Source organism: Muscardinus avellanarius, assembly GCF_963383645.1.
Source record: "Muscardinus avellanarius genome assembly, chromosome: 9".
In the NCBI taxonomy this organism is placed as follows: domain Eukaryota; kingdom Metazoa; phylum Chordata; class Mammalia; order Rodentia; family Gliridae; genus Muscardinus; species Muscardinus avellanarius.
Genome location: NC_137795.1, coordinates 47,048,149 through 47,070,290, shown reverse-complemented (window position 1 = coordinate 47,070,290; position 22,142 = coordinate 47,048,149). Strand labels below are relative to the sequence as shown.

The window sequence follows — 22,142 nt, the reverse complement described above, 5'->3', positions numbered from 1 at the left end:
AGGGCACTGGGGATTGAACTCCAAGGCACACCCCTAGCTCTTTTATTTTTTTTAATTTTTAAAACAGAGTCGTACTGAGTTGCTGAATCTTGCTAAGTAGCTGAGTGTGGCCTTGAAGGTTCAATCTCCTGTCTCAGCCTCTCAAGTACTGGAATTACAGCATGGGCCACCACTATCAGCTTGGTCTGATTTTAGAAGTCAGGAACTGCTGGGTGTGATGGCGCATGCTTGTAATCCCAGCATTTGGGAGGCAGAGACTGGAGAATGGCGGTTTGCAGACAGCCTCAGCTACTTAGTGAGGCCCTTCGCAACTCAGTGAGACCCTGTTTTGAAAAAATAAAAAAGACTAAAAATGGGACTGGGGGTATAGCTCAGAGGTAGAATGTCCTGGGTTCCTTCCATGGTACCACAAAAAGAAAAAAAAAGTCAGGAACCATATTTGCAACTCAGTTCAAAGCAACCCATAGAATGTTCTTAATAAATATATTTGGCAATAACTGTTAGTGATGATAACAGTACTCACTTGTTGGATGGTAATGCGATATTTTGTTACCCCTGTTGAAACAACAAAAAAAGATTCCTTCCTTGTTGTCATCTTTTCTTTCTTCCCTTCCATAAATGTGACTATAGTATTTATAATGTGTCAGCCACTGTTCTGATATACATGATTCATTTGAGGCTTATCACCAATATTATTACTCTGAAGTTACACATGAATAAAACATGTTTCAGTAACTTTCCCTAGCTCATATATTGTAAGACCAGGATTCAAATCCAGTACAAATGACTTCAAAATCTGTGGCACTGACAATTATTGTAGATAGCTTATAGAAACCTTAGCAAAACTCAAATAAAAGGTTCTCTAATATATGGTCTTGGGAAAATTACTTAACTACTCTGTGTTCCATTATTAACAACTATATTTTATTTTAATTAATAGAATCAGAAAGATGTACAATGCATTTGCACATTTAATTCTTCCTGTTTAGATTTATACATTGAAATAAAATTATATTAAACAATATATATAAATGTTATAATTGAGGCATTTTATCCTGAAGTTGGATCATGAATGCTTCAATTAAATATTTAACTTAATATAAATTTTTTTATTACTCAGGGTTAGCAAATATATACTATGATTTAGCTACATAAACATATATGTGTATATATATATATATATATATATATGTATCATCTTTCTGTCACTGAAAAACTTTATATACTTTTAAGAAGCAAAAATGAGAATTGAAGAGAAACATCAGTTTTAGGAACCCAGCCTCACTTTTTGTCAAGTAGATGTAATGAAGTACTGTCCTCAAAGACTACTTTATTCTATTTTTAATAACTTCTAAATATTACATATTCTTTGTAGAATATTTTAAAAACCGGGCATGGTGGCGCATGCTTGTAATCCCAGCATTCGTGAGGCAGAGACTGGAGGATCACAGTTAGTGGACAGTCTCAGCTACTTAGTGAGGCCCTTCACAACTCAGTGAGACCCTGTTTCAAAAACTAAAAAGACTAAAAAGTAGGGCTGAGGGTGTAGTTTGAAGGTAGAATGCCCCTGGGTTCCATCCCCAGTACCGCTAAATAAATAAATAAATAAATAAATAAATAAATAAATAAATGCGAACAAAAATAAACACTTCATTCCTACCAAGAGATCACTACTGTGGCATTCTCTTGAATTGTATTCTAGGTCCTTTTGTATGCATTTATATGCATAACTATTTGCAAATATTAATTTTAATTAAACAAAATGTTATCCTTTTCCACCTACTATAATGTAACTTGTGTTCTGAACCAAAATTTTATCTCATTAAAAACTGAGTCTGAGCCGGGCATGGTGGCGCACGCTTGTAATCCCCACGCCTGGAAGGCGGAGACAGGAGGATCGTGCTCAGGTTCGAAGCTAGCCTTGCTGGTTTAAGAGACCCTGTTTCCAAAAATAAAAATATAAAAATAGGTCTGGGAGTGTAGCCCAGAGGTAGAAGAGTTCCATCCCCAGTACCACCAAAAACAAAACAAAACAAAACAAAAACGAAAATAAAAATAAAACAAAACAAAAAAACATAAAAACTGAGTCTGTGTTTCCCAATTAGCCTAGTATTTTTTCTGTGCATTGGCATATTCAGATCAGAAGCTTTACCTATGGTTATTACCCCGTAAGTCTGTTAATTTAGCACAGTCCTTTTTAAAATGACACTGTCTTGTTTAAAAATGTAATTTCATTGTAAAACGTTATAATCCAGTTCATGTTTGAAAATGTCAAACCTGATCAGAATAAAATATGATGTGACACTACAGAAATCGCCTTCATTAGATCCTGCAGGAACTGGGTGTGGTTGTGCACGCTTGTAATCCCAGTACTTGGGAGGCTGAGACAGGAAGATCCAAGATCCCAGGTTCAAGGCCAGCCTCAGCAAGTAGTGAGACTCTCATCAACGTAGGGAGACCCTGTTTCCAAATAAGTAATAAAATTGGGCTGGAGGTGTAGCTTAAGGGTAGAATGCCTCTGGGTTCAATCCCTAGCACCACAAAAAATAAAAGACCCTCCAGGAGACTGGTTACAAATATTAATACTAAACTAAGAAAATATTGCAAATTTGAAATAGCCCTGATTTTAATGAAGTTAGGTTTTATTGTTTATGGAACTGGAGGCAATGAAATGGAAAACTATTTTTAAACAAATATTTCAGAATTACACTCACATATTCTATGAAATATAAATCCTACCAGCATATTGTTAATGGTGAGAACAACTACCAGAATCCTGTAGGGAATAAATGTTTCTTTCAAATGTAAGTTTTACAGCTCATTAAAATGTTTTGCTGTGCAATTTATGGTTGGCCTTTCTAAATTTTACTCTTAACAATAATAAAGATTTTCTTTACACAGATTTTTCCCAGTTGGACTTCTCAGAAGAACACCTAAATACCCTACAATGTTTTACTTATATCTACTCTAGAATGAATATCAAATGGCAGGCAAGTAGCCTAACATCATGAGAGCTTTAATACAATTACACCTGGTCCTTATAATCATCTCTCAGTCTCATGATTTACCTTCACTTTTGGCCAAGAAGACCAATATTTATTCAATGCTAACTTTGTGCCCATCTACCTATGAGTTGTGGTAGACAACTTAAGCTGAAGAGTCAGAACAGTCTGGCTTTAACTTCCTTCTTCACTATGTAACCTTGGGCAAGCTTGGTAGCTACTTTGTGCCTCTGTTTTCCTGGCTGTGATAACTAAAAAAGAATAGTTTCTATATGATGAGATTGTGTGGGAATTAGATAAGACAGCATAGATTGCACACAGCAATTATTAAATAAATGACAGAGTAAATTTGTTTTAAACATTGGGTTTGACAGATAGCATTTGAAGGCATTGTTCTGAAAGAGATAAAAGCTCAAGGGTGTAAAAAATATTGTACAGTTAGCCGGGTGTAGTGGTGCATGCTTATAATCCCCGTGCTTGGGAGGCGGAGACAGGATCGCGCAGGTTCGAAGCCAGCTGAACTGGCTTAAGAGATCCTTTTTCAAAAAACAAAAACAAAAACAAACAAACATATATATATATATATATATATATATATATATATATATATATATATATATATGTCTGGGAGTGTAGCCTGGAGGTAGAAGGGTTTCCAGGAACCCCATTACCACCACCAAAAATATTGTACAGTTTGCTGGGGAATAGTGGGTTGGCTGAAACACTGGATATTGAGAGGAAAAGACTAAAAATTATGAAAAATACAGAATCTTTGCAAATAAGCTAATACTTCATGTTTTAGGTCATTGCAAGATAGAATATGATCTGTTTAATAATGTTCTTCTTTGAGAATTCTGCATTATGTAAAAATACCCCTCTGTCAGCTATAACTTTACTGTCATTGAATTCTTAGTACAGGTGGTAAAGCCATTGTTTCTAATAACAGCTAAACATTATTTTCCAGTTCTTATTCTCTGGTTAGTAATAGACACACATGGAAATAATGGTGCAGATGAAAACTTATAAAGATGTGACCCATTATCATCAAAGAAAACCACTGAATATTTTTCACTAATCATCTTTTATTTCTATCCTGGAAATTGTAATCTTTTAATGAAAGCAGAATTCCTCAGAATATTACTTGCACACTCTGGTTCTTTGGCATATTAAAAACTATGTCTTCCAAAATAGAAGAGTGGTTGCCAGGAGCTGGGAGACAGGGAAATGGGGAGTTGTTATTTAGTGGGTATAGAGTTTAAAGATACAAGATGAAAAATTCTGTGGATCTGCTGCACTATAATGTGAATATACTTAACTAATACACTGCTGGACTATATGTTCGAGGTGGTTAGATGATACATTTCATATTGTAGTTTTTGTCAAAATTAAAAATATAATTTTTAAAAAATTATGTCTTACAGACATGATTATAGAAAAGACTTTTTGTCCAAGTGTATTTATGGACTATTCATACTTAAAATTCCATTTGGGTGACTTATAGTCTGCAAAAGCTCTAAGAAGTCGTACAATAATGGAAACCATTTAACTTTGCTTATGTTTTCAAATATAGTAGTAACAAATTAAGACATACTACTTTTTCTCAAAATCATTTTAGAAAACGCTTGTCTGGACCTTATGACTGGAAAATGCTGGGTGTTTTCTACTCTTTCTCTAAGGAAGTAACATGAAACTCAGCAAACAATGTTTTGTTGTTGTTGTTAAAATTATTTAGCCTCTTAATCTTGAGGAAATCTCTTAAAAATATTGTTACTGATCTAGTCTATTTCAGAAGTAGTTTTTGTTTTTGCCTAGGTATAAAATGCTCTGAGTCTGTCCTTGCTGAGCTTAGAAAAACTGGAGTGAGGAACATTATGTTAAGTGAGATTAGCCAGTCACAGAAAGTAAAGGATCATGTTTTCTCTCATATGTGGAATCCAGAGAGTCATTGGGATGTAAAAGGAATTTTAGGTAACAGCAGAGAAACTTTAGTGAAGTGAGGGAGGTGGTCTTATCTTGTTCAGGAAAGAGAGGAGTGGGGAGGGAGCTGAGGGACAACTCACAAGTGTGCGTGGAGGTCACTATCACTCTGAACCACATCATGATGTGAGACTATAATCCACCAATAAAACTATAAAAAAGAGAAAAGAAAAACTGGCGTGGTAACACTTGTTTATTGTTGAAAACACTTATCAGATATTATCTCAAGCATTTCTTCCTGACACATCTGTTCTGATATAAAATGGACATACCAAAAAGGATCCTCTTTGTCATTCATTATAGACAAATAAAGCAAACACAAAGTCCCATCCAAGGCTTTCCAACATGTAGATGCCACATTCAAGATGTAACATCACAACATGATGTGACAGAGCCATCCTTGTAAAAGGATTAGGTAACTAGATTTATCAACTGTTTGCCCAATGCCAGATACTGCGCTAGGCAATGGGAATAAAGTGGTGAGGAAATCCAGGATGTTCCCTGCTTTCATACAGTAGACCACTACCGCTTATTCATCAAATAAGTACAGGAATGAGTAGAGGATGATGAACACAGCAATGTGTTTCAAAAAAAGAAGCAGCATTCTAGGAGAGGTTTAGCCAGATCACCTGATATACCAAGAAGGGCTTTACTGAGGAAGTGCACGTGACTGAGAGGAGAGATGCAAAAGAAGGAGCAGAGGGAAGGGAAAGCTATCCAGACACACAGCTGGTCAAATGAATAAGGGCTGATCCTTCCCATGGGGAATGTCTACTGAAATATCCAAAGCATTTTACATGGAGAAAAGATCAGAATAAGCATAACAATGTTAATGTGAGTGCACTGTGTTCTGTAACATTTCTGTTTCTATCCTTGAATTTTTTTTTACAGCAAAAAGGAAAGGTAATATTTTAAAAGCTATAACATTATAAAAGTCTCCACAATGTAAGAAATGACTTTTATTAGATTGGTAATTTCATACAAGCCGTTTTATGAGTCTCCATTGTCTTAATATAACTGGCTCAGAAATTTTTTCTACTTTCACAAGATTGCTTGGACAGGAAGACCTGTGTTCTGCTGGTTTGTGGGGCTTTGGTCACCAGGGATTTTTAAAAACCACAGTCCCTGACTCAGTGGGAGCCAAGATCAGATCATCTAGAGCTCTTGGGCCTTTTGGTGTTGACTTCTTTAGTCCTTTCTCCTCTTTTCTCCCCTGTGCCACTCACACACTAGAAACCCTTCGGCATAAAGTCCTCCACACACAGAAACCCTTAGGCATAAAGTCCTCCAGAAAAAAAGTGACAGCAAGGTGGGAGTGGACAGCAACTAAAGCACTTCAGCTCATCTTGATACATCTCTGGCCAGTGGTTTATCCTTTTATTTGTTTTTATATCACAACAGGTGTGAGGATTCCAGGGAAGAGGGATTCGTTGTACTTTAAATAATACTTACAAGCACACTCTGCATTCTGTTGCTTTATCTTAAATCACTCTCTTAGGGAAGTTCAAATGAATACTTAAAGACTACTAATCAAAGACCTTAAAAAAATTTCAGGCCATGCATGATGCACATGCTTGTAACCCCAGCATTTGGGAGGCTGAGACAGGAGGATCGGGATTCAAGGCCAGCCTCAGCTACCGTAGTGAGCCCCCTTTACATCTCAGTGAGACCCTGTTTCAAAATAAAGAATAAAAAATAGGGTTGAGGGTGTAGCTCAGAGGTAGAATGCCCCTGGGTTCCATCTCCAGTGTTAAAAAAAAAAAAAAAAAGCAGTTTCAGGCACTCAGTAATATGTTGCTGCACATTTAGTTCTCAATGATTAGGTCTGATGAACAAATAAAGTATCCCTGAGAGTAGCAGAACTGTCCTGTGAAGACAGTGACCTCTGACTTTAAATCTTGTAAAATTATAGTTTTTACAAGAGCTGTACAAAATGACTGGTTAAGCTACACATGTGTGCTGTAGTAGGAAATTTCCCTTTGTTCTTTTTTTAAAAAATATTTTTATTGGTATAATTTTATATTATGGTGAGACTTAAAGTAATACAAGCATACACGCACACACATCACTTGGTGTTTTTCCCTATGCAGTGGAGCCACTCCCTCCAAAAAACCATCCTTGACTGGAATCAGTGGTATGCTGGAGTTGGCTAAGGCTGGGTCAGTTATTGGCTCTGGCTTATATAGTGGGAAGAGACTTCATGTCTGAAGAACTCTCCAGCCCATACAGACCCTTCTCTGAGAGGGGAGAAAACAGTGGGATCAGCTTTCCTAAATCTAGTCATCATGTATTTTTAAGGATGTGATAACCCTTTACAGTAAACACTAACATAACACTAACCATTTCATTGTTATGTATGACACCTACCTCTAACAGCCATTTTCAGGGATTCTCTAGAAGCTCTTAGTCTTGCTGGTTTGATGCCACATTCTGGACTACCATGAGATGTTGAAGGGATACTTAGAGCACTTCTTCCTCTTCTGCTCATCAGGAATACTTCCAGTGAAGAAGTGTGTTCCGTTCTATGACTCCCACCAAATGGGTGGTGGTGCAACATTTGAGGTGGAGACTTATGAAAGATCCCCATGTAGATTGGAGGTGACACTTCGGAGCCCCAGCCTCTCTTGCTTCCTGTGTTGCTTTGTGATATCTTCTTTTGCATATACTCCTGCTATATACCATGAGGCCATCTCCAGAGCTGAGCCAATGCCAGTGCCTTGCCTTTGAATCCTCAAAATTGTGAGCTAAATAAATCTCTTTTACTTATAAAGTTATCTAGCCTCAAGTTGTTCATTATACCAATGAAATGCTAATAAGTATGGTTACTGAATATCACACATATATTAACACTTCCTGGTTTGGAAGCAGTTTATTCTTTTCTAGAACTTTCTTATTAATCATCTCATTTGTTCCTGACAACTTATGTGTGAAGTTGGTAGAGTAGATTTTATTATTTTAGCAAAAAAAATCCTGAAACTTTAAGATGAAAATTATCATGTTTAAACAATATGTATTCATATTTTTATATCAGATCAAACATTTGGAAAAATTGCATTATGGATACAAGTAAAAAGAAAAGAAAGAAATGCATAGTAGGTAAGTTAGGGCATTGGAGAAAGATCCCAGTGTGAATTCTGGTGCTGCATGACCCATGATTAATCATTTAACCTATCTGACACTCTCTCCGTAACTGTAAAAGAGTAATTATTTGCCTCACAAAGTTGTCGTGAAGATTAAATGAAGCTACACGTGCAAGTCATCTAGTTCAGTACTTGGTGTATAGCAGAGGCCTGATAAATAACATCCTCTGATTTCCAAGGCAAAAATGATACTCAAATTAAAACCTGTGAGTAGTCAGTTGCAGATAGCCCTGCTTAATTATAAATGAAAATTCATAAAGGAAATCTCGTCCACAGAATAGAAAATGTATTTGGAATAGTAAAGAGAATGAACAACTTTCCTTGTACAATTGTAGTGGACCATTCTCATGATATTTCAAGGATATGTAATTGTGCAGCTTGAACATTACTTATTTATGCCCAATTGCCGAGTTCAGGGCTGCTTCTTTGTATAGCTCTCCACTGTAAGCTACTTTGAATCACTTCATTAGAAAGTTAAGTGTCTGAGAAAAACATCAAATTATGGAACATATCCTACTATTGTTCTACACACAGTGTCCCAAAGCAGAAATTATGGCCAGAACAGAGCCACGCATAAAACTGGCATTTGGTATGCAAACAAGCTACTGGTGATGACATCTCATATAACCCATGGGTAAAATCAAGAATTTATATCAGTAGATATTTGTAGCTGACATTTAAACTAGAGTGGCTTGAAGGGGGGATATCTGCTTTATTTAGCAAAGTGTAAGACTCAACTCTTCATGAAATAAAACATTTGTCTCTAAGGGAACCACTTGTAGGGAATACTGCGATGAAGCAAAGAGATCGGCATCCCAGTCTCATTTCTGCCACACTCAATCAGGGCACTTGGCCTTGCGGGGCCGTCATCTATCGAATGCTGGGCTAGCCTATCACACAGGTTTCCCATTTTCAGAAGAAGGGTGCTTCTTATCAACTGAGACCTGTGCTTCAGTTTCGGTCTCATTGCTCCTCCTTAGTTCATAGGCCTGTCATTTCTCACCCAAATTATTACCATAGTCCTGATTGAATTCTGTGCCCTGAGTCTCATTCCCTCAAATTCACCTACCATATTGCTTTAGAAAGAATGTTCTTTCTAAAATGCCAAGCTTATCAAGTCACATTCTGTCTTCAAGCCTCTAGTATTGATCGTAGGATAAAGTATTTATGTGGCATTCAAAGCCCTTCACTGTCTTTCCTGCCTCATCTCTCACTTTCCCTCACCCTGGGTTCCAGCCACACAAAATTACCTTCAGGTCTTCAACACACCTGGGTATTTCTTGCCTGAGTCTCTGGTTATCCTGCCCTCTCTGCCTGGAATGTTCTCCCTACTGTGCATAACCCCTACAATAAAATGTAAATCCCCTGGCATTTAGTAAATAAATGAATGAATGATGGTTCAGATTGCAGACTGGAGAGTCAAAAGGGTATTTTAATTTCAGTGCTCTTTAAATTATAGTCATAGGTTACTCACACAAAAAGCTAGTGCTGCCTCTAATATAACTGAGCCAAACATGGTTAATTATGGAGTTCACATGTACAGAAAGGAGGTTTCCCCTGGGAAGATGCTTGATTTTTAATGGAAAAATTCTGGCCTCTTTTTGTTTTTTTTAATATTTTTATATTGGTGTATTGTAGTCATACATCTTAATGGGATAAAAGATTTGAGGAGACATACATGCACACATCACCCAATTAACCTTATCCAATCCCTACCCCATTCCCTCCCCATCCCTCCTTCCCACACTTGGCTTAGTGATTGACTTTGATATGTTTGTTTAAGTATGTCATATGCTTTAGAGAGTTTCCCTCTTTCCCCCTCCTATCCCCTCTTAGGTCACCTTACTTGCTCCTCTATAGGGTCTCCTTCAACTAGAGTTCCTTATGTTACCCATTTCTCCCTAGCTTTCACATATTAAGGAGAGCATCCAATTTCCTATTTTTTATGATTGACTAATCTCACTTAGCATAATGTCCTCCAGTTCCATCCATTTCCCTATAATGATGTAATTGTGTTTTTCTTTATGGTTGAATAAAATTCCATTGTGTACATATCCCACAGTCTTTGTAATCCATTCATCTGTTGAACATCTTGGCTGGTTCCATAGTTTGGCAATGGTGAATTGTGAAGCTATAAACATAGATATGCATGCATTAGTTTGGTAGTTTGGTTTTCTTTCTTTTGGGTAGATACCCAGAAGTGGTATTGCTGGATCAAATGGTAAGTTCATTCCCATTCTTTTAAGGATCCTCCATACTGTTTTCCAAAGTGGTTGTACTAATTTGCAATTCCACCAACAATGGTTTAGAGTTCCTACTTCTTCACATCCTCACCAGCATTTGTTGTTTGTATTTTGAATGATTGCCATTCTAGGTAGAGTTAGGTGAAATCTCAGAGTAGTTTTGATTTGCATCTCTCTGATTGCTAATGATGTTGAGCATTTTGCATTCATTTATTGGCCAGTTGAATTTCTTCTTTTATGAATTATCTATTTAATTCACTTGATTGGGTTGTTTTCTTAGTGCTGAGTTTCTTGAGTTCTCTGTATGTTGTAGATATTAGTCCTCTTTTAAAGGAATAGGTGGAAAAATCTTCTCTCATTCTGGTTCCCATTGAAGTTCTTGACAGTTCCCTTTGCTGAACAGAAGTTCTTCAGTTTCATGTAGTCCCCCATAATGATATGCCTTTTAGTTTGTTGTGCCTTTTGGGTCTTGTTCAGAAAGTTTTTATATGTGCCAATGTGTTACAGTGTTGGACCTATGCCCTCTTCAAGGAGCCTGAAGGTCTCTGGTCATATTTCCAAGTCTTTGATCCATCTTGATTTGACTCTTGTGCAGGGTGAGAAAGTGTGATTCATTTCCATTTTTCTGCAGATGGTTAACCAGTTTTGCCAACACCATTTGTTGAACAGGCTATCGTTTTTTCAGTGTATGTTTTTGGCCCCTTTGTCAAAAATCAATTGGCTGTAAGTATGTGGGTTTGTTTCTGCTTCCTTCTATAAAGCAGTAGATGCCGTCATCGAAGAGAAAAGCAAAAGAGTTAGGACACAGGAGTTTCTTGGGTATAGAAGGAGAAGGAAAAGGAAATGTGATTAGACACTGAAAAACAGAAATAGAGGATGAGGCTTTAGGAGCTGGTACGGAATCCCATGTGTTCATGAAGATATTTCAAAGGTGGATATTTCTGTGCATAATGGGAAGTTGACATTTTAAAACTTCTAGGCATATGACATAGAGCACTCCACCCCAGGAGTTTCCGAGTGCTAATAAAAACCATTGCTTATGAAGATCGCTCGTTTGGGAAGGACATGGGCTCAAGGACTGGGTGGTTGGCCTTGCAGTCTAGGGTATGCCACTCTAGTAGTAGGTGTTGGTGCCCTGCTCACATCTGTGATGGTGCATCCACCTGATCCTCCCATTCCACGAGTGCTGCCTGCTAATGGCTCATAGCCCTACTTTCCACTGGGGAATGACCTTTGCTGAAGGTGAATTACCTTGCCTGAGTGATTACACCTTTTCTTCCCTTTAGGGGTGGCCTCTGACTGGCAGCTGACTAATACAGGGGCAAAACAGTCCATCTTCTTTTCCTGGAGATGAAATAACTCTGCGGTCCTTGCTATTCACACTCTTGAGCTCTCCAGGGAGCCACACTGAGGTTAGGTTTCATTTAACCACATCCTGGCTTAATTCCTTTGCCTGCCGTTTCACCCTTCCCGCAGTTCCTCACCAGCTTGTCACTTCCTCAGTAAATGACTCACAGAACCACTTGGCCTGGCCTCTCCATTTAGGGAGCCCAATCTAAGACACATTGGTGGTCTGGAAACCCTCTTGTGAGGACAGACCTTTCTGAAAGGGGCTCAAGAGGGTGGCTGCCAACCATGTATTTTCCCAGATGAAGTTTCCCAGATGAAGCCCTAGATAGATGCCCCATCAGTGGTGCAATTAGAGAGGCTCTTTTTTAAAATGAGCCTCGTTTAGGACTCATCTGTGTTTATACTTATTGTGATTTCTCCCTACTTGAGTGTACATAGCAGACAGCAAGTCAGTCATTTGTCACAAACAGAGCTAAAAGAAGATGCTGCCTTTCTGAGGTTTGCTTTTCTTGTTGTTCCTTCTCCCTGACACCCCCTCAAACTCTAAAACAGAAATTGCTTACATTTCATGAAAACTGGACAGATTTAGAACCCAAAAAGGCAGCTGGCAAGTTGCCCAGTGTGCCGTATGTCACATTTTCCCACTGCAGGTGTCCTCCTCTTGACTGACAGTGCACAGGCTGGCTGTGGTCCAGTCTGAGGAGAGAAGATCTGGGAAGATCTGCTCAGCATAATTCTTCATGAGGCCAAATCCCCATCTGCGTTTTAGTTTGTGGGACAGTGTTTATCATCTACCCATATGGAACTGTACATGGGAGTATAGGAAGGATGTTAGATGAACTTTTTGCCCTCATGGAAACACATGAATACTCACAACCTTAGTTTGCAGAGAGTGAAACATAATTGAATAATTGAGGTATTGACTCCAGGATGGATGGAAATCATTGAAATCTGTAAAAATATGCTAATGTAATTTTTAAGAAACATAAAATATAGGAACCACTGTGCCAACTTGTTAAAGGACAAGTCATTTGCTCTCACTCCTAATTTGCTTTGCACTATCAGTTCTGTTCACTTAGAAGTGTTTCTCATCCTATAGTGAGATTAAAGAAAATCCCTAAATAATAATGCTCAAATGTTGATAAAATGTTTTGGGGTACTGAGACTAAACAGAAAGGTATAAATCACTATGACTGCTACTCTAATTCACCATTTATAAATTTATGCTCAGTTATAATTTATTTCTTTTTTAAACCAAAGACCAAGGTTTTTAAATTGATCATCTATAGATTTTTAAAACTTCATAGTTATTTTTAATGTTCACCCAAGGGGAAAAAGGTATATCATGAAAAGAGATGTAAAAATAAATACTCTTGTCACATTTTGAAATATTTGTATTTCTTCCAAATAACTTAGTGAAAAATTTTAAACTTGTATTTCAAACACATAGTCATTTAACATAAGATATGATTCAAGCAAGTGAGCAAAATTGGCTTATGTGGCATCTTTTAATATGACTTTCTATGTATCCTTGAAAATTTCAAGCTAATTATAATAGACCCTGGGATTAGAATTTTTTTTTTTTTGGTGGTACTGGGGTTCCTGGATATCCTTCTACCTCCAGGCTACACTCCCAGACCTATTTTATACTTTTTAAAATTTGGAAACAGGGTCTCTGAAGCCAGCGTGGGTGGCCTTGAACCTGTGGGATCCTACTGTCTCCGCCTCCCAAGCATGGGATTACAAACCTGTGCCACCACGCCCGGCTAGAATTTTTAAATCATTTTGCACTCCTCTCCTTTAATAATTTGAGGGCCATTTGGTTTTTATGTTTTTATCTGTAGTAAGAAAACACTGCTTTTTATGCTGTAACCATCTCACTTCTTCAAACATGGAGGCTCTCTCTTTCTCTCACTCTCCCTCTCTCTTACCTCCCCCCATCCAATCCTTTTTTATTTTGGTTTTGAAACAGGGTTTCATTAGGTTGCTGAGAGTCTTGCTAAGTTACTAAGGCTGGTCTCGAACCTGCAATCCCCTTGTCTCAGTATCCCTGGGATTACATGTGTGCTCCATCACACATGCCCCAATTTTTCCTATGTCCTGTTCTGTTACCTTTGAAAGATCAAGGGAAGCAGGACTGAGCAGACAGGTACTAGTGGTTCACCCAACCCACTGGGGTTTTCAGAGTGTACTCCCCATCTTACCCCACCTTCACTTAGAAACACCTTCTATCCCCTATCTCTCCTTAACCCCACCTCTCAGAACCTGAACATTCCGGGGCCAAAGTTCTGAGAATAGAGAATGGTGAGAAGGGAGGAGGTTAAAAGTTCTTGGATTTATGGGGGTGTGTTCCTCTTCCTCTCTTGAGTTTCTTTTGGGCCTCTCTTCTTTGAGTCACTCTGCTCTCAAGGAGGATGAGGCAAAGCATATAAGGTATCTTATCCAGGAGAGGAAGGAGTTCTTCACAGATACAACTAGAGGGAAGGGCAGGGAAATAAAGCTCCAAAGAGATGGCCTTCTCCTTTTTAAAACATAATTTATTCTTTTAAGAATATTTGGAAGATGGCGACCAAGAAAAGTGGGGCTTAAGAGCCGCGCTAACAACAAATCTCCATTACCACAAAATCAGCGCCTTTCATAGCCAGAAAACACCATCACCAGTGAAACAAAAAATCACCAGGCTCCAGAGAGAAAGCGGACTGAGAACAGAGCCACAGAGGAGATAACTGGCCTCACACCCGAGGACGCGGCAGATGCGGCAGCAGCGCCATACTGCCGGCGGCACCGGCGAATTCACGGGACGGCTACAGCAAGCAGGGGTGAGCCACCGCGGAACAGCCAGGCGGGATTTCTCCGCACAGAGAGCATCTAAAGCTCCCAGTGGCCGAACTCAGCACACGCTGTAGGGATTCAGAGTGGAAATCAAAATCAAGAAGAAAAACACCAGCCCCACAGCCGAGGGCATAGCAGCGGCGCCATATTGCCACCGGCGGCAGCAGCACCGAATTCAGCGAGGCCAGTACAGCTACATCTGCGTACTCACGAACAGTGAGTCAAATTGCGGGCCACAGAGGAGAAATCCCAGTACTGTACTCCCTGGGACTTGACCCAGTGGGGGAGGGGCGGTGGCAGAGATATCACACCATAGGAGAACGTGCAACCTGGCACCCCCCACAGTCTAAAGCAGCCTCTATCGACTCTCTGGGTCGGAGACTCTGTGATACAACCCAGTAAAGGAGTAGTGGGGTCTGAGATACTACTGACTCGAGATCCAGAACACCTTAAGTGAAGTCATAGTGACCCAAGGGAAGAACCCAGAGAAGGCACAAACATCTGAAATCATGGGAAAGAGGAATAATACTGGAGCAATTAATGCCCACAACCCCACAACATCAGAACCCGAAAAAACTGAAAATCAGAGATTTCTAGAAGATCAAATCAGGAAAATAACTGTAGAAATAATAGAGATGCTTCGAAAAGAACTCAGAGAGAGCCAAAAAGAGATAAAGGATGCAATTAATGAAGTAAAGGCCTCAATTCAAAGCACAAACAACTGATTAGACAACATGGAGAACAGAATCTCACTCTTAGAAGATGAGCAAACCAAAAATGAACTCATAGTTTCTAATCTAGAAAAAAATATCCGACAGCGGGAATCTGATATTGAAGAAATATGGGCCCATTTTAAGAGAGCTAACCTAAGAATAATTGGAATAGAGGAGGGAAAAGAAAGTGAAACCAAAGGGATCAACAATCTCTTCAAGGAAGTAATAGCAGAAAATTTTCCAGACATAGAGCAAGAGGTCGATACACAGGTCCAGGAAACTTATAGAACTCCATTTAGACAGGATCGGAGCAGAGGATCCCCACACCACATAATTGTCAAAATGACCAATGTGGAAGCCAAGCAGAGAATCTTAAAGGCAACAAAAACAAAGGGCCAAGTGACATTCAGAGGCAAACCAATTAGAATCACTCCAGACTTCCCAAATCAAGTTATGAGAGCCAGAAGGGCCTGGAGTAACATATTCCAAACTCTGAAAGAAAACAACTTCCAGCCAAAATTTCCTACCCAGCAAAACTTTCTATCAAATTAGATGGAGAAATAAGAAGCTTCCATGACAAACAGAAACTGAAGGAATTTATGTCTTCAAAACCAGCGCTAGAGAAAATACTCAAAGAGATTAACTACAAAGAAGAAATAGGTAACACACTCCAGAACTAGAGAAACAAGATTTTCCATCCAACAGACAACTAAGATTGGTTATCTGTGGAAATTCATTATTTATGTTAGTCTTTTACCTATCTCTAAATGGTATTGTTTGCCTTTATTGTTGTTAATTTCTAGGATTTCTAGTTGGAATATTAATATACCTTCAGATATAGCATTTGGAAATATTTTATCCCATTCTATTAGTAACTGCTAACTCTGTTTACATTGTCTTTGGATATACAATATTTTTTTTATTTTTTAGGGAGTTTGTGTACTCTTCTGTTGCCTGTGCCATTGAAATCATATCCAAGAAATCACTGCCAATTTCAATGTTGTGAGGTTTTATGACCCAGATTTTCTCCTATATAGTCTTAAGATTTATATTTAGGTCTTTTATCTATTTTGAGTTAATATTTGTATATGGGATTAGGTAAGGGTCCAATTTTATTCTTTTCCATGTAAGTATTATTTTTCAACAATATTTAGTTAAAAGATTAATATTTCCACCACCAAATGTTCATGGAAACCTTGTCAAAAATAACTTGACAATATAGGGAAGAATTTAGCTCTAGGCTTTTATTTAACTCCAATGGTTTATATATCTGCCTTTAGAATAGTACTACACTGTTTCAATTATTGTAGCTTTATATGGTTTGAAATCAGAAAATATATATCTTCTAGCTTTGTTCTTTTTCAAGATCATTTTGGGTATCTAGAGTCCATATTCCATATTAGGATAGATTTTTTTCTGAAAAATAAATATATAAATATATGATAGTTTCACCTAAAAAATAGAAAAAATATATTCTCTGGTAAGAAAGAAAGCAAAAAGAAATATTGAAATGTTATCTTTAAGTCATCAAAAGCTTGGTATCAGACAAATGAAACTGTTATGTGAGATTATCATTTTTAATTTTAGATAAATTGCCATAATACTAGATGTCAACTACTAAGTCAAGCATGGGAGGGAGAGATAGGGAGAGAATGGGGTGGGGATTGGGTGGGGGCTGACTGGGAAAAGTGTGCATGTATGTCTACAAAAGTATGTATCCTACTATGATGTATGAATACAGTGCACCAATAAAAAAAAGAATATTTTATTAGTGCATTGCAATTATACATCATAGTGGAGTTCAACATGATATAAACACACATGCACACAGCTCTTTGTGTATTTCCATCCACATCCCATCCTGCCCTCCTCTCTCCTCCCTCCAATACATGTTAGTAAAATTGATAGTAATACCTTCATATATTGCCATAATATATTTTGAACTGTCTTCTTCCTCAATCCTCCTCTCCCTTCTTCAACTCCCTCCCTCAACATGCTTCTACTATCAGACAGGTCTTTCCCCACATTGTTGAAAGCCCCTTATGTTTTCTACTTTCTCCCTAGCGTCCACATATGAGCGGAAAACATACAACTCTTAACTTACTGTGATTGACTGAACTTACTAATTCCACCTATTTTCCTACAAATGACATAATTTTTTCTTCTTTACGGCTGAGTAAAATTAAATTGTGTGTTCCTGCTACATTTTCTTTAGCCATTTATTGTTGATGGACACCTGGGTTGTTTCTATAATTTGCCTATTGTGAACTATGTTGCTATAGTCATATGTATACAAGTATCACTATAGTATTCTTTCTATTGGTGCATTGTAGTCATACATCCTAGTGGGGTACAAGATGGTAGAGGTATACATGCGCACATCACTCATTTAGTCCGTCCTCACTTACCAACCTATTCCCTCTCCCCTCCCTCCATCTCATGCTATCACTATAATATTCTCATCTTAATTCTTTTGGAAAAATATTAAGGAGTGGTATAGCTGGGGTCATGTGGTGATTCCATTCCTAGGTTTTTCACACTGATCCCCATAGTGGTTGTACTAACTTACAGATCCATCAATAGTGTATAAGAGTTCCTATTTCTCCACACTCTCACCAGCATTTGTTATTGTTGTTTATATTCTTTATGATTACCATTCTAACTACAGTTGGATAAAATCTCAGTGTAGTTTTGATTCTCATTCCTTTAATTGCTAGTGATGTGACATTTTTCCATATATTGATTGGTCAATTACCTTTCTTCTTTTGAGAAGTGTCCAGTCAGTTCATTTGCCCATTTTTTGGTTGGCTTATTTGTTTTTTTTATTGTTAATTTTTTTGAGTTCTTCATATGTTCTAAATATTAGTCTTCTATCAAAGGAGTGATAGGCAAAGAACTTCTCCCATTCTGTAGGCTTTCTCTTTAGACTTTTGGTTGTTTTCTTTGCTGCAAAGAAGCTTTCTAATTTGATGCCATATCATTTATTGATTCTTGATTTTATTTCCTGGGATTTAAGGGTCTTATTGAGAAAGTCTCTATCAGAACCTTATATGTTGGAGAGTTGGTCCTATATTTTCTTCTAGCAATTGTAAAGTTTCTGGTTTAATTTCTAGATCTATGATACATCTTGACTTGGCTTTTGGGCAGGGTGAGTGATAGGGATCTAATTTAATTATCTTGTACATGGTTATCCAATTTTCTCAGCATTATTTGTTGAAAAGACTGTATTTTCTCCTGTGATATATTTGGCTTCTTTGTCAAAAATCAACTGGCTGTATTGTTGAAAATTTGGTTCTTTATCTTCTGTTCTATTCCATTTGTCTAAGTATCCATTTTTGTGCCAATACCATGTTGTTTTTGTTATTATAGCTCTTTAATATAATTTGAGGTCAGGTACTGTGATGATTTCAGGTGGTTCTTATTGTTCAGAATCACTTTGCTTATTTTGAGTCTTTTGTTCTTCCATATGAATTTGTTCTTCCATATGAACTGTAAGACTGTTGAAGTTAGACTGTAAAACTGTATGAAGTTAGACTGTGAGACTGTCTAGTTCTGTGAAGAATGCCATTGGTATTTTGATAGAGATTACACTGAATCTGTTCATATTTTTGTGTGAGTGTGTATGTGTGTGTTTGTGTGTGTGTGTGTGTGTGTGTGTGTGTGTGTGTTATGTTCTGGAGATTGAATCAAGGAGCATTGTACTCCAAGCTATATTCCCAGATCTTTTATAAAATTGATTTTTATTGATGCATTGTAAACATACATGTTACTGAGATTCATCATGAGATAATCATATATGCACAAAACATTATTTGGTGTCTTTCATTCCCCGTAACTCCCCTTTCCCTCCCTGCACATGATAGTGAGATTCACAGTGCGACACTCACACATGCACATGACATAATTTGGTCTCTATCCTTCCAACCTTCTTTTTCTCTCCCCTTCTGATTCCCCTTCACTACTCTACTGGTGTCTCTCATTTTCATAAGATCCATTTTCTGTCCTCTTTTCTCTCTAGTTTCCACATATGAGAGAAAACATGTGGCCCTACATTTTCTGATATCATTGTTATGGTTAGATATAGAATTGAAACAGTGTCTCACTGGGTTTCTGAGTCTCACTGCATTGCTGAGGCTTTCCTCAAACCTGCAATCTTTCTGTTTCAACCTACCAAGTACAGGCATACACTGCTATTCCCAGCCATTCATGTGATTTAAGCAACACAAAGTATTTCAAAATGCACAATGAAAACTCTGTCTACTATATCATTTTTTTTCTTTTTCCCAATTCCTAGGCATGATGTTGACTTTTGCAATAAAAATTATATATTTTCTTATGCAAGATGATTTTGTATAATTTCCATTTTATGGAATGTTTTTTAAAGAACAAAGACAGATGCTCATATGTTTAATTTTCTTGAAACTACTGATATGGTGAATTGTACTCATATAATTCTAAATATTGGGCTGTTCCTGGTCATTATTTTTAATGTGCTATCAAAATTTATTTGTTAGCATTTTTATTAAGGAATTTTACATTGACACCCATAAGATATATTGAAATTATTATTTTGGAATTATCTTGTACATCTTTTTATCATCTTTATCATCATTTGGTATTAGAATTTTTCTTACTACATGAAAAGAATTTGTAAATAATCCTATATCTTCTGATGCTTGGGAACCTTTTAAGTAACATTATAACTTTGTTCCCTTTAACAGTTTGATAGAATTTTCCTAAGGAAAATATTTTGGGATGTGGGAAATTTCTTTAATGTCATTCTTTATTAAAAGTGGACACTTTTTTAAATGAAAGGTTTTCACCTATTTATTTGAATAAACAAAGACACATTGTTACTTTGGCCAGGAAAACAGTTTGCAAAAATCCATTCACTTAATCCAAATTGATGAAGCCTACATCTTTAACGCCAGAGTCTGAGGTTGGATGAACTACAGGTTGCTTGACTTGGAATTAAAATGTGGTGAGAGAACAGAGAACTGTCCCATTAAAAGACACACAGGGATGATACCAGTTACAATGACCATAACTCTTACCTACCTACCCCAAATACAGGGAGATATGATGTTCTAGGTCACTGGAAGAGTTTGAAGATGAGAAAAATTTGTGGAGGATTAATTCATTTTTTACTTATCATATGGCTGGATAGAAGCAGCTGTGGACATTTTATAGCCCCTCACTGCTGACACCATTCCTACTCCTTTAACTATGGCCCCTTGTAGGTCTAACTGATGCAGGTCTAACTGATATATGCTTATCAAGAGTCTATTTTAGCATGCCAGCCCTCTGACAAGACAATATAAGGACTGAAGAGGGACTTGTATGAACAGCCTTGTGCCTGAGTCATTATTGTGCCCTCTTGAACAGCTTCATAGTTAATTTTTAAGCAGTTTCTGGAATTTTACTATTAGTTCTACTTTCAACCTTCCAAATAGTCCAGGTGTCTTTTTTTTCATTAGAAAATGGGCATTCTTATCTAATCCAAGCCTAGCATTACTCCAATACTGAAACTAGACAAAGATACAATGACACAACAATAAAAAAAAAGTCTATAATGGGCATGGATATAAACTTTCTCCCCCAAATATTAGCAAGTCAAATTCAGCAGCACATCAAAAAACTCATACATTGTGATCAAGTGGGATTTATCACAGGGATGCAAGATGGTATAACATATGCATTACATATTATATATGCATATTATATTTGTTGCTGTAATACATCACATCAACTAAACAATGGACAAAAATCATATCATTGTCTCAAAAGATGCCGGAAAAGCATTCAGCATCCCTTTGTAATAAAAAAAAACTCTGAACAAATTAGATACAGAAAGATAAATGCCTATACATAACAAACCTTTAGTATCCAATATCACACTGAATGGGGAAAAGCTGAAATCTTTTTCTGTGATTTAGAACAAGGCAAGGCTGTCCAATATCACCAAATTTTTTTTTTCACTACTGGTGATGGAATCCAGGTACATTCTACTTCTAAACTACACCCCCAGCCCTATTTTTTATTCTTTATTTTGAAACAGGGTCTCACTGAGTTGCAAAGAGCACTAAATAGCTGAGGCTGTCTACGAGCCACAATCCTCTGGTCTCAGCCTCCCCATCATCTGGTCTCAGCTGGGATTACAAGTGTGTGCCACCATGCCCAGCTCAATATCACCACTTTTGTTCAACATAGTACTGGAAGTCTTAGCCAGAGCAATGAGGTAAGAGAAACAAATGAAGGCATACAAGTAGAAAGAGAGGAAGTAAAATTTACCATTTGTAGATTACATGGTTCTCTATATAGAATAACCTAAAGATTCCACCAAAAGATGATCAGGTAGAAAGGAAAAAATTCAATAAAGTTATAGAATACAAAATTAACATGCAAAAACCAGCAGCACCTGTTCACCAATAATGATATTACTGAGAACAAAACCATAAAAGCAATCCCACTCACAATAGCTACAAACAGAAAACAAAACAAACAAATCCACATAGGAGTATTTATCCAAGGAGATGAAAGGCCTTCTTCCTAATTATTTTATTAAATTAAGAAAATGACCTCCAAATGAGTGCCCAACATTCCCTCATCTTTTTGAGTACTTCCCTCTCACTCCTATACTATTAAGTGACTTAAATGGAAGCAGCCCAAATCATCCTGTGTAACATATTAAAATCTACTCCTAACTCAAAAGAAATCTACAGTAAGTAATAACCCCTTCTCAGGGAAACCACAGAGTTTATCAATTGCATGAGAACATTAATTCTCTGTACAAAAATATCTGAAAAATCAACTATGTGATATGCAGATTCCAGAATTCCCCCATTAGCATTAGGCAGCCAGAAATAAACAAACAAAAAAGAACCT

At 37.4% G+C, this 22,142-nt stretch overlaps 1 protein-coding gene across 1 annotated transcript in view; it reads left to right on the top strand.

Annotated features, from left to right (window-relative positions):
- LHFPL3 (LHFPL tetraspan subfamily member 3) overlaps positions 1-22,142 on the top strand; it is a gene marked incomplete at both ends in the record, with an annotated part of 433,916 nt that overhangs the window by 148,959 nt on the left and 262,815 nt on the right. The gene's annotated exons all lie outside the window — the stretch shown is intronic.